Source organism: Macrobrachium nipponense, chromosome 2 (assembly GCF_015104395.2).
Source record: "Macrobrachium nipponense isolate FS-2020 chromosome 2, ASM1510439v2, whole genome shotgun sequence".
In the NCBI taxonomy this organism is placed as follows: domain Eukaryota; kingdom Metazoa; phylum Arthropoda; class Malacostraca; order Decapoda; family Palaemonidae; genus Macrobrachium; species Macrobrachium nipponense.
Genome location: NC_087201.1, coordinates 101,790,859 through 101,807,052, shown reverse-complemented (window position 1 = coordinate 101,807,052; position 16,194 = coordinate 101,790,859). Strand labels below are relative to the sequence as shown.

The window sequence follows — 16,194 nt, the reverse complement described above, 5'->3', positions numbered from 1 at the left end:
GCTATTTATTCTGGAATTGAATACATAATCCACCCTGTGGGAGTTTGTCATCACGGACGGAATGCCCTTTTTTTACCCTGAGCGACGACCGACGGGTACTTTAGCGTGTGAGTGTTAGAAGAGCTCACATGGACAACCAATTTCACACCACAAGATGAACATCCCCCGTCGCTACGTCATCTTAAAGGAAAATGTGTGGTGTAATAATATATTCTCCCTCTCTCACACTCACACACACGGTCGGTGCGTATACGTGAACAAGTGTCTCTGAGTAGGGTCTATCTGGGCGATAACCCAGCCCAAGTCAGGCGAGTCGATTATTTAGTCTAATCAAAAGTTAAAAGTTCGAATCCACTTTTTCCTCGATACCCTTGGCGACCTCCAGCTCTATTACAATCTGTACTGATAAAATATCCTCAAGCCACTCATTCTTATCTATGTTGAGTTCACAGATTATTTACGAAACAGATTTAAAAAAAAAACTACAGCCCAAAAAATACAGACAACAATGCTCCTCAATAAATAGAAAGCACACTTCAGCATCTCGCTCAAGTGCTAAAATTGTATGGAATTTCTCAACAAATAAGAACATCCCAAAGAGCAATGACGACCAAAGGAAGTACGCGTGAAATATTCACACAGGCCGGAAAACATAATTTTTCCTTATCAATTTTCGGTAGCACTTACTGTCACCGATTTTTCTGCATAGTCTCTTGGACACAGCCAATCGGCAATCAACTAACTTCGTATCTCTGCCAAGTACTACTCAAGACTAAATCTACCAATAAAACGAGTAGCCTCACTTTTATTATATCTCTTCATTCGATATGTACTTTCTTGAAAAAATGTCGTTAACTGAACACTTACAAACTTCAGAAATAAAAATTAATGAAGTAATTATGACAAAATAATATAAATTTCTGCCCGGCCAGTATCTTCACTAATCACTGAATAATTTAAACAACGTTCAAAATATAAAAATATAAAAAGGTCTTGGAAGTTCTACAGAAAAATAAAAATCCCACGAAACAATCTGCAAGTTTTAATCACACAACTATTGTCAAAGCACAAAACTTACAGTATGTCTCAAACTGGGAAAAACATCAAGATACCGCATAAGAAAAATGATATATACCCTCTCAACGCTTGACAGCACACAGGCTACATTACAACTTCAATTAAACTGAAAGAGCAACCATCAGTAACAAAGAATCAGGTGCAAATACGTACTACCTGTATGTGCATTACCGACAAGAAACTTGAAAAGTGTGGAACTTTATATTTCAGAAATGAGGTTATCATTCAACCATTATTCAATACCCTCGTAAATAAAAGTTGTTTTTCAAACTATTATTTAAATGCAACTTACAGTGCTTACTGAAAGTCAATTGTGGGGATGACAGGCATTTCCTTGCCACATGGACGCAAACAAAAATCAGAAATGGAACGTGAGATTTCAACATTATAACTGGAATTATCACTCCAGCGCAGTGCCCGAGTAGGCCTAATTTAAATTTTCAATGATTAAGTATAAAATTGAATAATATTAATATGAGGCCATTATGGGACAAGAGTATATAGCACCCTGCTGACACGGAAAAAAAAATGCATGGACCACATACGCGGCAACCTCTTTAAACAATACCATTAGGTGATCATCCCTTACAACCTTTACCTCCATGACTAAAAATGCCACAATCGATCTTTAAAAAAATGTGCAACTTTCGGCTTCATAAATCTATAAAACCAATCACGCTCAAGGCTGGGGCTTTGCCCTTCAAATCATTGTTCAAACACATATTTGCTACATGGGTTGAAGGAGATGGGAATGAAAGAGAAATAGTATAGGTCAAGTTACAGTAGTAGATAGCTACTGACTGAAAGGCGAGTGGGTGTGGTCAGTCAGCGTAATAAACTGACACATACAATTTTGATTTCTTATGCTATTCCCAATCTGCAACCTCCCCATTAGCCCCATCTATCAACAAATCTCAATCATTGTTACGTTAATCATTATAAGTCAGTCATAGGTTAGAAACCAAAATGAAAAATGCTCAACAGTTTCTTTCTATCACGAACATATATAGTTACTTTCATTTAGAAGATAAATAAACGAGGAAGACAAGTCTCCTTATTTGGCACCACTCAAGAGCAAAATACCTGTAGCGTTGTCCATTCCGATCAACATCACACCTCTAAAGCTACAAACACTGAACCATGCAACATAAAACTATCACAAAGCAGTCAAACAATCCAAGACGAATGTGCTTTAATTGAATGATAGCTCGCTCTCTACTGGTTACAATTTCAAGACTTACAATAAACGGACTTTCGTTCAAATAACTAAAGGTTAGGGAACTAGTGTTACCTACCATACAGCTGTATTTCTTTTAGTGTAATCAGTATCACCAGCCGCCTAAATTCTATTTATCTAAACATAAAACTATAAAAAATACACTAGTAGTCATATACAATAAAACCAAAATCGTATTTCATCTTGACCACTCATGGCACCTTACTTATCAAAGTGCTAAATTTGGCCTTGTCTAACTACGGTATATAATTACGCAGGAATAGAGTTTCAAGCAGTACACTCAACTATGGTCTACAAGTAAGTGCCAAAATTGTTCACTCAGTTTATGTAGTTTAAAAAAAAAAGCACAAGACAAAGCAGTTTCATGTAAGGCACCTGTTATGCAATATGCAGTAATGAGTAGTATAGTCGGGTAAAAACAAGGCTGACACATTTGGCGAATATAAAAACGATAAAAAATACAAACCACTGTTTGACTAACGATATCTGCTAATAACCACATGAGTTTAGTGAGATCTACTGTTATGAATTGTGTCGAAATTCGAGATTGTCGGTGATTAACTGGATGCAATAGGTAATCAAAAGCGGGACAGGTTAAGGGTAATACAAAGTACAGCAGTAAATTAATGTAACTGACAATTCTTGGTTATTCAAACCTGAAATGGCCTATACATATGGTCTTTATGCCGCATGGGTCATTAACACTAAAGCCTTTATGTAAGGTAAACTGTTTCAAGAAATGGACTGAAACAGTCTGCAATATGTCTGTACGTATACACAACCAGAATTTCAGCATCCACATTATCATTGTTTGAGAGAGACTACCTGATGACTGGTGGGGGATTAGCTTGTAGAAGATGCTCTCCCTTATGAGGACTTACATACTACTAGTAATTGCAATTACTTAAAGCAATAACTTTGGATCTGACTTTGAGATTGAATACACTACAATATTTGAGGTAAGTTACGATATGTATCAAGTTTGCAGAAATGACCAATGGCACAACATTTTGTCTCATCCGGTAGGATATCCAATAACTCATCAAACTTGTGCCTGAATATGTGCATGTGATGATAGATGATGGCTGAAATAACATGAAGCACAAATAACACAGATTAGATGATGTACGGACGGTACAAAGTACACATACTCGTAGGGTAAAGTATACTGAGAATCGGACACCAATTTTATGACTGATGGAGCTGCTGGGTAAAGGTATTAGGATTCTATAGGTTAAGCTACCTTTTGTTTTTGAGAATAAATTTCCCTGCTCAATTCCATGATTCTGATAATTGACTGATTGGTTCATTTGCTACCATAAGGGTGATTGGGGGAGGGAGAGACACAAAGGTTAGGGCACAGGACCCTATGATAGGTTAAGCTACGATGCATCCTTGTTGATTTAAGTCTTTATCTGCTTTCAAGCAGGTATTAACACATGGATGAAAATATGCACAACTCTTCTGTACTTTTACCAAGCAAATTTATTACAGATACTTACAAAATATTGTTTATGATAAAATTCTTGAATGACTGCCCCCAAATCAGGCTATTGTAGAGATAAGCTTATATGGGGTTACCTTATAGGTATCAATTGATAGAAAAGAGTATATATACTTTTATTTGCTCTTGTTAGTATGAAATACCCATGTATTCATTCAGTCAACATGGACAGAAGACATTTGAATAATCTACAAAGAATCTAGCTTCTTTTGGTGTTTCAGGAAAGTGGCTCTCACTGAAAGTAAGAACACACTCACACACACTATATTATATATATATTTTACAAAACTCTCAGAATAGGGACTTTGTTATCCTTCCTTTTCTGATGTTTGCAAACTGATCGGAGTGAGGACTAAACTCATTCCTGGTGGCGGGAATCCTCAATAAGGTGACTTACAACATTGCCATCATGTGTTGAGTGTGTATTGTGTGTGGGGGAGTATATATAAAGGTACAGAGGGGTGATGGAGAGAAAGGAGAGCAGTGGGATGGGGAGATGTGTGGTAGGATGCAGAGGGATGGAGGGAGGGTGAGAAACAGTGATTACAATTATATCTGACAACATTGATGTTGGACGAGAAGCACTATATCTAGACTCATCCAGAATAAGAGACTGCTGGTCAGACACTTTGACAAGGCCCTAATCAGGACATACTAAACAAGACCCTCCTAATACTTTTCAACAGAACTGATCAATTTAAAATGAAAGAAGGACAAAAGCATGGGAATACTGTTCTGTTGATTTACAATTACAGTATGATTACCATGTAAAGCGAGATATGAAATTACATTATCATCACCATACGAAGTAAATAGCTTCTGTGAAATTCTTCAAAGTGCTTTTCCTGTAATTTCACTTTAAAATTATCAACTCAACTCATCTACTCATCTGGTGCCTAACAGAAACCAAGTATAAATTTATTTCTGAGGAAGATGTGAATAACATGTCAATGGCATCTTCCTCTCCCATTCATTATTATCATGTCTACAAATGAAATTTTTGTAATTAACTCACGTTATTTTCTGTTCTGCTATCTGACTCACAGCTTTTTAAACCTCATTCTCAAATTGACAATTCTTTTGCATATACTCAGTGGTATCATTTCAGATTTTTCTTGGGCAGAGGGGGAGAAGGTTAATTAAAAGTTATGGTACAGGTGGGGCCTGCTATAAGCCCCTTTGAGAAATTTTTAAAATTTGCCTGCATTCTGAAGCCATATAAGATTCACCTTGGAGAGAATTTTATTTGTATTATTATTATCATTTCAAAGGCAAGGGGGCAAACCAAGTCTTGGGGGGGGGGGGGGGATAAGTGCCTTGAGAGGGGCAAGTGCCTCCCCAGCCTGCCTCCCCCAAAATGATGCCCCTTTATATACTGCCGTCTTACATACAGTCTTATATAATTCATTTTAGTGTATCAATAAAGATCATAGTAGCTAATTACAATCTTACTTTTTGTGCAATTTCAGCCTATCTGATTTCCAACCATTATTCAACCTGCCCTCTGTTTGATTTGCTTTTTTTCCATGAAAAAATTAATTACTGACATAGGTAACCAATTCTGTTACTGTATAAATAAATCATTTTTAAAAGTTGTACTAATAGGGGTAATGATACATTCTGAGAATACAAAATGCAATAATAGTGAATAGTACTGTACGTAAATGATGTGTCAGCCTACAGGCATAGGTGTGCTAATGGACTGTCATTTGCTTGCCAGTGATCAAATTACGATGTACGTTAGAAAATATTATAAGCATTATAATGTGTTGTGACATGGTTTTGGATTACTCTTGTACTGGCTGACTAATAATAAAATCATTTAAATGCAGTATGGGTAACCTATCGTTACTGAATGTCCAAACTATTTACGTAATTTGTTATACATAATGGGGGGAAATCAAGGAGTCAATAAGAGTTTAGCTACAGATGGTCTTAAACTGTGTCATGACGGAATGCACACAATGATTAAAAAGCATTCAAATGTACAGCCCCAGACTGTACAATAAACTCCCACCTGACATGATTATAGTTTGCCTTTCAACAAGAAATCAAATACTTCTTTGATTTTTGTTGAGTGTTATCATAGGAGTGAATTTGACAATTAACAAGAGGCATGATATATGACGAATATAGCGCTTTTAAGACTAACTGCTGCAGTGGATTAGCTACGATGCACATTAAAAACTGACTGGGAAGTTCCCCTAATATCCCCTACTTACACACATTTACTTTTGTTTTTATCTCTAAAAAGTACTTAGAAAAACTAAGGGATGTAGCCTAAGTGTCCATGCCTACAATAAACATATCACATAACTGTAAGCTAACACAAAAATGGGTTAACTATTTAAATAGAAACAGAGATGGTATAGCATTAAAGACATGGTTTACTTTTGGTCTACAAGTGTTTCAATCTACGTAGACCCCTACTTGTCCTAAATGTCTCAATTCCAAGTTATCATGGGAATTGCACAATGAAATGCCTAACCTATGCACTGCTCTGTATCCTGTCATGAAACTTCAACTGATCTGACCTGTTCATCTATGCATTCTGAGATCAATACAGATTTATCCCAGATCTATACATTACAAAACTGGCTATTTAGGGCAAACTTCTACTACACACTTACTATGGTGATGACAATCTAAATGTATATACTACATGAAATGCACATCTAGGTATGGGACCCTATACAAAAACATTTCATTATTCTATGCTAGACAAATATTATATAGCTATGTATATACATACATACATACATATATATATATATATATATATATATATATATATATATATATATATATATATATATATATCCTATACATGTATAATTTTGCTTAAAAACATTTTCTATCTAAAAAAGTGTCTTACAGATTACCAAAAAAATATGACCATTTCCAGTACTAAGAACTGTGGATATGTACTACACTGTAAAAAGCTCAAATGAAATTTCCAATACCAAAGTAAGATTCCGAACTCAAATAACACCTTGCTAGACTAGGAATATAAATTACCCTTTGAAAAGGGATAGAAATAAAGTAAACTATTGGGTGAATGGGGCTTTTCATAGGTAACACAATACACACAGACTAACGATACCAGCAGATCATCCTTCACGATCACAAGGCTACTCGATTATTGTTGTTACCAAATCACTTGCTAGGTCGAGCCCTGGCCTGACCAAAGAGGTTTGGATAAGCTTTGCAGTACAAATTCATCTCAAATCCCAGAGATTGTGTTATCGGAAACATTCAACTTTCAATCATATTGTCGAAAACTTGCTTGTCCCAATTAGGCTATGCTGATCAAGCCTCCGTGCGTGTACAAGCAAAACTGAGTTATGGCACTAAAACACAGTCAAAAAGACTTATTACAGTAAGGGTTTACGTTAAGAAATAAGGATTAAACTTCACGAATGTATACATGGAAACTACACTAAAGTGCAAACAACAATAGGCTGTGTTTTTAAAATACCGCCAAGGTCACTCGCCACTTTTAATCACCGAGTATTCCAACAATATTTCCGGAGAGACTAGGGTACTAGAGCTCTTAACAACATGAGCCATTGGGGTATCTTTCACTGAATTTATAAACGACAAAAGCTCAATTACTTTTCTGAAAACATCCCTGGTACTGTTACGCTGGCCTTCTTTATTTATCAACAACTGATACTGGTCTCATCATGGCGTCACGACCAATGCAACTAAATATCTATTGCAATAATTTACTCCACCAGAAATAGTTCACAATCTTTCACACAGCCCTATCAAACTCAGCTCCTACCAGTACAGGTAAATGAGCATTCTTCTGTAACATGAGAGAAGAAGGATAGGTAAATTTTTTTTTCACCCGTAAGCTACGTTAACTGACCTGTCGAAATCAGCTGAGACGACAAATCACATCAATGTGTTATCTTGCTCTTTGTGGGCTTCTTGCAACTCAGTACGTGAACGTTCTCTATGAAAGGTATCTGTAGATATTCCTCTAGAGATGATAATCAGTCCATTTTCTCCGATTAGACAACCGTCGATATGCGACAAAACATGACCTACTACAGAGTCTGACGCGACACAACCTAACGTAAACACTGTCAAAAGGCCACTACCGTAATGGCGGTACGCGCAGGGTTGCCAAATGTGACGAACTAAAACCCGCCAGACAGGCCTTCAAAACCCGCATTTTCAGCCCAGAAACCGCCAGATTTTTCGAATGTCATGAAAATGCATGGAACTTTCATATTAATAATAAAATCATTTCATTTACTTACCTTTTTGACTTCGCAATTGGGCATATATATCCAGAGATCCTTTCGTATCCTTATATATAATCTATTCTTGTAAAGAAAAAAAATTGATCATCGCCAGCCTCAACTAAAGTTGAAATTCCAGTCAGTGACTGGAGATGTCGAATTTGAAGAACCTGAATATGATACACTATATGCAGCCATCGTGCCTATTTTTTCTAAGACGCTTTTAGGAATGACATATGTATGGCAGTTTTTCTCCAAACTTTTAAGGCCATTCCTAATAGCAAGAACTGAATTCACCGATTTCAGACTCAAGCTATTTCTCAATTGGTTTTCAATAATGGTATGTTGGCTAAATAGTGTCTCAGCCTCGGCGTTTGAGCATGGCTAAGTAAATCACTCAGTTTAGCAACCATTTCAGTTTCACAAAAAATGCAATATGCCCTTTTCTTACTTTTTCCAGTGGCTTTAACCAATCCTTCAACAAAGGAAAACTTTCCCAGCTTTTCCTGTAAGACTGAGGGTAATTTGGACCCATTTCTATGGAGGGAAACACAATTCACAAATGAAAATGAGATAGCACAGAGACCGTTCCACTAGCAACCTATGCTGAAAGCAAAGTGTTTTCAATTTGATCATGCGATGGCTCACGCCTTAAGAGATTCACTAAGCAATTCTCCCGAGTTGTTAAGTTCAATATACTTCCCAAAGTGTAAACGTATGTATCTTTCATAACTGTAATCAATGTTGTTTACTTCTTTTAATGGAACTTCTCACTCAAGGGTCATAGTTTAATTGATTTTGCTCACTAGTTAGAGAGAGAGAGAGTTGACGGCTAGATTTCTGACGGGTATAACATGCTGGTAAAAAGGTCACGACCTGATAATGGAGCCCATTTATTTTACCCTCCCAGATTCTGAGTACCCCTCTTGTATTCCTCTATATTTTTTTGGAATTTTATAATTTAAATGGAATCAAGATAATTTTATCTGGATTCCATTTAAATTCTAAAATTTCATGAATATAATAAGTCCCTAAACAGTCGTAAGAAAATTGCTGTAACATGAATGAACTATTTTGAAATCCCGCCAGATTTCCCGCTAGCCGCAGCAACGGTTTAAAACCACAAATAAAATTTTGATAGCCAAAACTAGTAGGATACCCGCCAGTTTGGCAACGCTGGGTACGCGGCGCGGTAGTGCAGGCTGCTGCGGCAAAGCCACGGACTTGTCGAGCCAAGTCAGCCAATGTTGCTGACGGTATTCGGTGCTCTTGGCTATACGTTTAGCTATAAAATATTCTTCCTTTTTCTGTGTAAATTTGCTTACTTTACCATTTCACGTTTCCTTTTACCTACTGCAAAAAATGGTCTACGAGACGAAAGAGCTTTTTCATATCAAAGTGAAACGACCCATGGAAAACTTAAGAACACGTGAACGTTATTTCCTCAGCCCAAAGCCTCAAACTTTGCCTATGCCGAGTGCCAGAATTTTACAGATAAGACAATAAGATCCTGTTAAATCGCCAATTTTAAACCTCAATTAAAGATGTAGATCTTATAGTTAGTAATCATTAAAATAGTATATGTATCATGAGTCAATCTTGTTTTTGGCTAGATCCAAGATATGGCTACTTTGTCGTTGGAAATTTATAGCAAGACGTTCCAGATTTTAATACTGCCCCATTATTACTGAGGTGCTGCCATGTAAAATTATATACAACAATACTTAGAAATTTACATGAAAATATGTAGTGCTACTCATCGTGACACGAAGAGATAAAATTCGAAAGTTTTGGTGATATTTTCCTGTTACTTGAACCTATCCACCTTTAACACCAGTAACAAATGAGTACAAAAATAAATTGTGGTACTGTATATGATTCACCCTTATGTAGCTATATGTCCAACTACCAAGGACAAGTGGACGAGAAAGTTCAATGTGTGACAGAATCTAGGACATTAACACCTGTGTGCTTCACGAATACTAACAGGCTCTCTCTCTCTCTCTCTCTCTCACACACACACACACACACACACAAACACGATTTTCTATCTTTGTGTGTGTAGAGGAGACACGAACAGCTTACCTGCCAAGATCCAGCTCGGCCGCAACTAGAAAAACAAAAATAATGAACGCAGACGACTGGTGTAAATGAGATAAGGGTCCTCGAAGTTAAAGGAGATGGATTTAATCTCTGTATACGAAATGTAATAATAAAAATTAACTCTAATACAAATATAATGTGGAAGAGGAAGATAATACAAATATAATGTGGAAGAGGAAGGCAATGTTGATTGGTTTATATTTAAGAAGTTCAAACATTTTCTCAATATTGTAAATACAGTGCATCAGCAATACAAACAGAACCAGTGATTTTAATCCAAGTGAAGGTGTAAACTTTTTTCACGTTTTTATGTTGAAGCGTTGAGCCAAAAAATCAAACCTATGGCCGGGTATCACGAAAAAAAAGAAAAAAAACTCGCTAGTAATGAAATAAAGAGCACAAAAAAGATAATTAGAATAAGCGAAGACAGAGAGGGTCTCTGTAAACTTGACTGAGAAATGGGGAGACTGACAGTAAAAGGAGAGACTAGAATATGTTACCTTCGCAGGAAAATAACTATTTGCAAATAGTTTAATAAGAAAAAGGAAAAAATGGGAAATAAATAAGTGAATGTATTCAGTAATGCAATGAACAAAAATGTTAAATCTACACGTAGTAAGAATGAAATAGATATATTTCCCACAGCACTCTCAACAAAAATCCATTGTACAAAGTATTAAAATTTGAGGAAACCTATAAAAGTTAAACGAACGCTAAAAGATGATAAATCACGTTGTGACGTCAACCTAATAATCATGATCCCAGAACGACATTACTACACAGCGAATCAGCAAATGGCTGCCAAAGACTAACTTTCGAGATGAACGGGGGAAGTCAACCCTAGAATCGTATCGGCAAAAACCTTTACTTTTCATTTATTTTGAAATTCACTTGAACAGTGCATCAACGACATTATCACACCGGAAAATGTGTCAGCTTTCAGGAAATTCACTCTGTCAACAGAGCAATGTGCTTTTGTGATAAAGACCTCCAGAATAATGATATGCGCAATATCAATATAGCTAGACCTTAGTGCAGCAGCTGTTTGCCCTAATGATACAAGATTTAGCATAGTCAGGCCACAGGCATGAATGCGTTGGGATGGTTGAAGAACTACTTAACTAGTAATAATGTTGAAGGTACAAATAGAAAATTGTAAATTTATGCCAAACTCTATCAAGATGAGTATCCTTCAGTGACAAATGCACTTTTGCCAAAAATAGGCACCTGTCTCCTGGCGTTTACAGAAAGGGTGCGAGCAACCAAGTGGCTCTATTCCAGCCACTATGGATGCCCATGACCGGAAACCAGCATTGGAATAATTACTAGAAGGCACAAGATCGAGCACAGAGGGGCCCGGTTCCACTGATTGCAAATAGCAGAATCCGTAGGAGTAAACAACAACGGCCTGCTTTAGACTTACAAAGCAACATAGACTTCTTACTCCCTTCTGGGAAACCACAAGACACCTGAGGGATGCCAAGGGAGAAACGCGCGACTCAATACTCCAGAACCCGGTAGAAATGCCAACAATGGAACAGATCAAAACTATCGACCAGAGACGGAAATCACGCCCTCTGTTGTTCCCCTGGCATAGGACGTGTCCTACAGAGCACCAATAATGCCCTTGCTGCAGCATAAACACGATCAAGAGAATGAGACCCGCTGCTCAACAGAATTACAGCACCCAGTGACGCCACATCTTACATTTCGCCATATTTTACATTTAAAGATTAGCTTAAAAGTTCGCATGCTGTAATAAAAATGTCAGTTTGTAATACAGTCCTGAAGAAGTTTGCCTGACGAGAAAAAGTAGAGAATGATTCAATGCCTAGATAAAAAAAAAAAGTCTGCAAATAAGCCACTGACTTCAGTAGTTCAGTAGGAATATATATAATATATATATATATATATATATTATATATATACACAACACACACACACATATATATATATATATATATATATATATATATATATATATATATATATATATATATATATATGGAGGGAGATGATTTTATTTCAGTTCTCAATGAGTACATTATTTACGAAAGCATTTTTAGGTAGAGGGGCAAACGTATAAATTATAAAATTACCTTTTTAGCTGGTGTAATCTTACGTTAAACTAATATAAAACCGCAATTGAGGTTACAGAAACTTCTGAGCTGTAAAATTATATATTTATAACAATAACGCGAACAAATTTTAAAAGAAAGCATGGCACCGACATTTGTCAGATGAAAAGTTATTTTGCGAGGCCTATGCTATGTCATGGCAAAAGAAGAAGAAATTTTGAAAAAGAAGATGGTGACCACAGGAGTTAGACGTCTAAGAAGTGGTAAGTGCTCAGCTCGAGCTTCTTCTGTGTTAGAACAGTGCCAGTTGTTGCTGCTTGCAAGTTCAGGAGAACGAAAGGGCACAACATCCCTTTCTTTCAATTATAATATGCATAATTGAGCGGGGAGGGGGGGGGGGTGGGCACTGAACTGGTTACGTCATGCACTGATGATGTTCTCTTTGCTTCGACGTGTCTTTCTCATATTCGAACATTTTATTCAGTAGAAATAGGCTACTCATGTAAATGGATTTTGCTGTTTTATACAAGAATAAATGCACATTATGAAGAGTACCGGTATCGATGTTGCTACACCAGAGAATTCCTTCAACTGAAGTAAATGCAGATATGACCAATGCTTATTTCTACTACAAGAATTTCAGAAACCAGTCTGGAAAACGAGCGACTGCTTTTGAAGAAAACAGCAAGAGTTAAGACGGTTAGCACTACATAGTACACGATTCTGCTACTAAGGAACTTACTTGGGTAGCCAATACGAGAATAACCCAAGAGGCAGCGGCACTTCACACACGTGTAGCTTTCATTTCTGGCCGAAGTATTTATCTATTTTTTTTAATTTCAACTTGGGAGAGAGAGAGAGAGAGAGAGAGAGAGAGAAGAGAGAGAGAGAGAGAGAGTGTTAATCGCGAAAAAAGGAATCAGGAGAGACCATCAATCTTTGGAACTAGAAGGAGAGAAGGCCACTACAATGAAGGAGGAGCCTATTTGCAGAGAGTGTAATGAACTTCATTCAATGAAGCACTAAACTCTGTACTAAAGTTTAATACTGATTCACTTCCGAAGCACTGGGAATTTTTTGGCATTAGGGTTTAGTTACACGATATGTGGCACATTTTTTTCTGCGAATTGAAGAGTGTCATATATTCGCTACAATGCTTTATGAGTTTCACAAGTTTTTTTTTCTTTATCCGAATTTATGGATGGGGTTGTCAATCGACCTCTATAATAGATCAAAACATGCTGAAAATTAAGTCCAAGAGGAATGAAAACTATTGAAATCATAATACCAAAACATTTTCATGTGTCAGAAACCTATTTCATTATATATTTTATTCCTAAATCGCTACAACTGATATAGCTTACAAAACCTTACGTTTAGACTGAAACTTGTCAAAGTGGAGTCTCCTGGGTTGACTCGGAAGCTTTAAGTGGTGCAAAATGAATTTTGACAAATAATACATAACACAAAAATACCCCATATTTCATAACAGCTTTGTGGATGAAATGAACATGGAGATAGATCCTCGGGCAATTGCAAACCTTCCGAGGCATCTCACAAATGTCCGATCAAATTTTCCCTTCGCTGATGTTGGCGGAGTTTGAGAAGTTGGGAGGATGACGTGTCACTTCTTAGGGCTCACAAATCTCTGAGTCTGGTCGTTTCTACCGACCCCCTTCAGATAGTATTTGCTAGTCCAGCTTGGCGATAGTATTCGGTCAAATCATTCATTGACTTTTGATGGGAATTTCATATTACTGATGATATACTGGTGCACGATTCGAGGAACTACTTGCTGTGTTCGGATCACAATTACCAAATGAACAGTCGCAGAATGACTAATAACAATGAACTAATAATGTATAATATTAAAATAATGAAGAAAAGATGAATGACAAACGATCATACAAAACTTCACTTAGATTCTAAGGTGCAGAGTACAATAAATCACAATAACCGAACGTGTACTTATATGAAAAACATAAATCATAACGCCAATAATAAAGCAAAAGTCATTCAACAATTATTTTTTATCTGGAAGTAACACTTGTTTGGATATTGTCATTCAAACTATTGTAACTTTTTCAGGAAAATTTAAATCACTTTCAGCCTCGATTCTGTAGTTAGTTTGAAATTACCTCTAATGGGAGTTTGCCCAGAGATATTGACAATGTCACCTTCTGCTAGATCTGGCGATTTTGTTGTACCTGAAAATTGGTTCCGCTGTCAAGGACCTGGATAACAATCCTTCCCAAATCAAGAGAAGTGCAGACACAGAAGACTCAACAAAGCTAAACACATACTTACTAATAAACTGGATACTCTCTTACCATCGCACTAAATTAGATCGTCTCTTCAGTTCCTCAGAAATCATGGCACTAATATTGTACGTGGATATTAGAAATCTAAAAGGGCTGATCAGTTAGCATGTTTTAAATGCTATTTCAAAAATGATTATAAAATTTCATAAGAATTAGTTTAATATAATTTTAAAAACCAACATCACACGAAATAGCACTTTTTTATTTTCGCTGTCCTTATTTGACAAGCATAAATCAATTATATCATTCATGCAACTATATCATTAGCTCATTACTCTTTAAGAGTACATATTAGTAAAAGAGACATATATGATAGCCGTCGTAGATAAGAGCAATAATAAAAAGAAAAAAACATTTAATGGTACCAATAAGAAACATTTGACGTGAAGGGCACCGATAGAAATCTCTCTCTCTCTCTCTCTCTCTCTCTCTCTCTCTCTCTCTCTCTCTCTCTCTCAAATAAATGCAAAGTCACACACAGGTTGCACAAAGGAAAAAAAAAGTGCCAAGTATGTCCTACTTGGCAGAGAAATAGAGTTATCATCTAAATAAGAACTAGGGGTCACTATCACTAACAATCTTCTAAGCCAGTTGTTCTTAGCCTTTTCAGCGCATGCACCCATTTTGAGTCAGCAGTCAGTTCTCGCACCCCCGCAATTCATGAAATAAAACAATAAGGAAATAAGATGCAAAGTTGGTGTGACGTGTATTAATGACAAAACCACACTTCACTAGGAAATTAGATGTAGGGTTATCTATAGCTCAGAGCACCGCTGTACAACAACAACAACAACAACAACAATAATAATAATAATTAATAATAATAATAATAATAATAATAATAATAATAATAATAATAATAATAATAATAATAATAATGCAGGAGCAAGATTAGTAGCAGAACTGATGGGAATATGAACACCAACACCACCAGCACAACCAGCCCAACAGAAACCAAAACAGCAACCGCCTTGGAAAAGGCGCCTGGAAAAGCAAATCATGGTGATGAGAACTGATTTGAGTAAACTGAAAGAGATAGCATAAAAAAAGCTAAGAAGCAAGCAAGAGGAGACTGAAAGAGAAATGCAAAGTACAGGAGAGGGGACTAAACAACACAATAGAAGATGTAAAACAGAGGCTTAAGGCCAAAGCACATAAGATCCAACGGTACATGAACAGGAATAAGGGATACCAACAGAACAAACTATTCGGAACCAACCAGAAAAGACTATACAGCCAACTAAGAGGGGAAAACAACCACCAAGAAATTCCTGAAGCCGAACCAAGTAAGAGACTCTGGGAAAACATCTGGAGCAATCCGGTATCACACAACAAACATGCAACATGGCTCCAGGAAGTCAAGGCTGAAGAAACAGGGAGGATAAATCAAAGATTCACTGACATCACGACAGACACAGTCAGGCACCAACTAAAGAAAATGCCCAACTCGAAAGCCCCAGGTCCCGATGAAGTCCATGGATACTGGCTCAAAATCTTCAAGGCCATACACCCAAGAATAGCAGAACAACTCCAGCATTGTATCACAAATCACCATGCGCCCAAATGGATGATCACAGGAAGAACATCCTTAGTCCAGAAAGACCAGAGTAAGGGAAATGTA

General features: G+C 36.8%; 1 protein-coding gene across 4 annotated transcripts in view; it reads right to left on the bottom strand.

Moving 5' to 3' along the window:
• LOC135220850 (uncharacterized) overlaps nt 1–7,939 on the bottom strand; it is a 125,520-nt gene extending 117,581 nt beyond the window's left edge. For all 4 annotated transcript variants that reach the window (XM_064258410.1, XM_064258416.1, XM_064258415.1 and 1 more), the window contains exon 1: nt 7,693–7,939. The gene's annotated coding sequence lies outside the window, so the exon portion shown is untranslated. The remainder of the gene's footprint in view (nt 1–7,692) is intronic.
• Between the last annotated feature and the right edge of the window lie 8,255 nt (nt 7,940–16,194).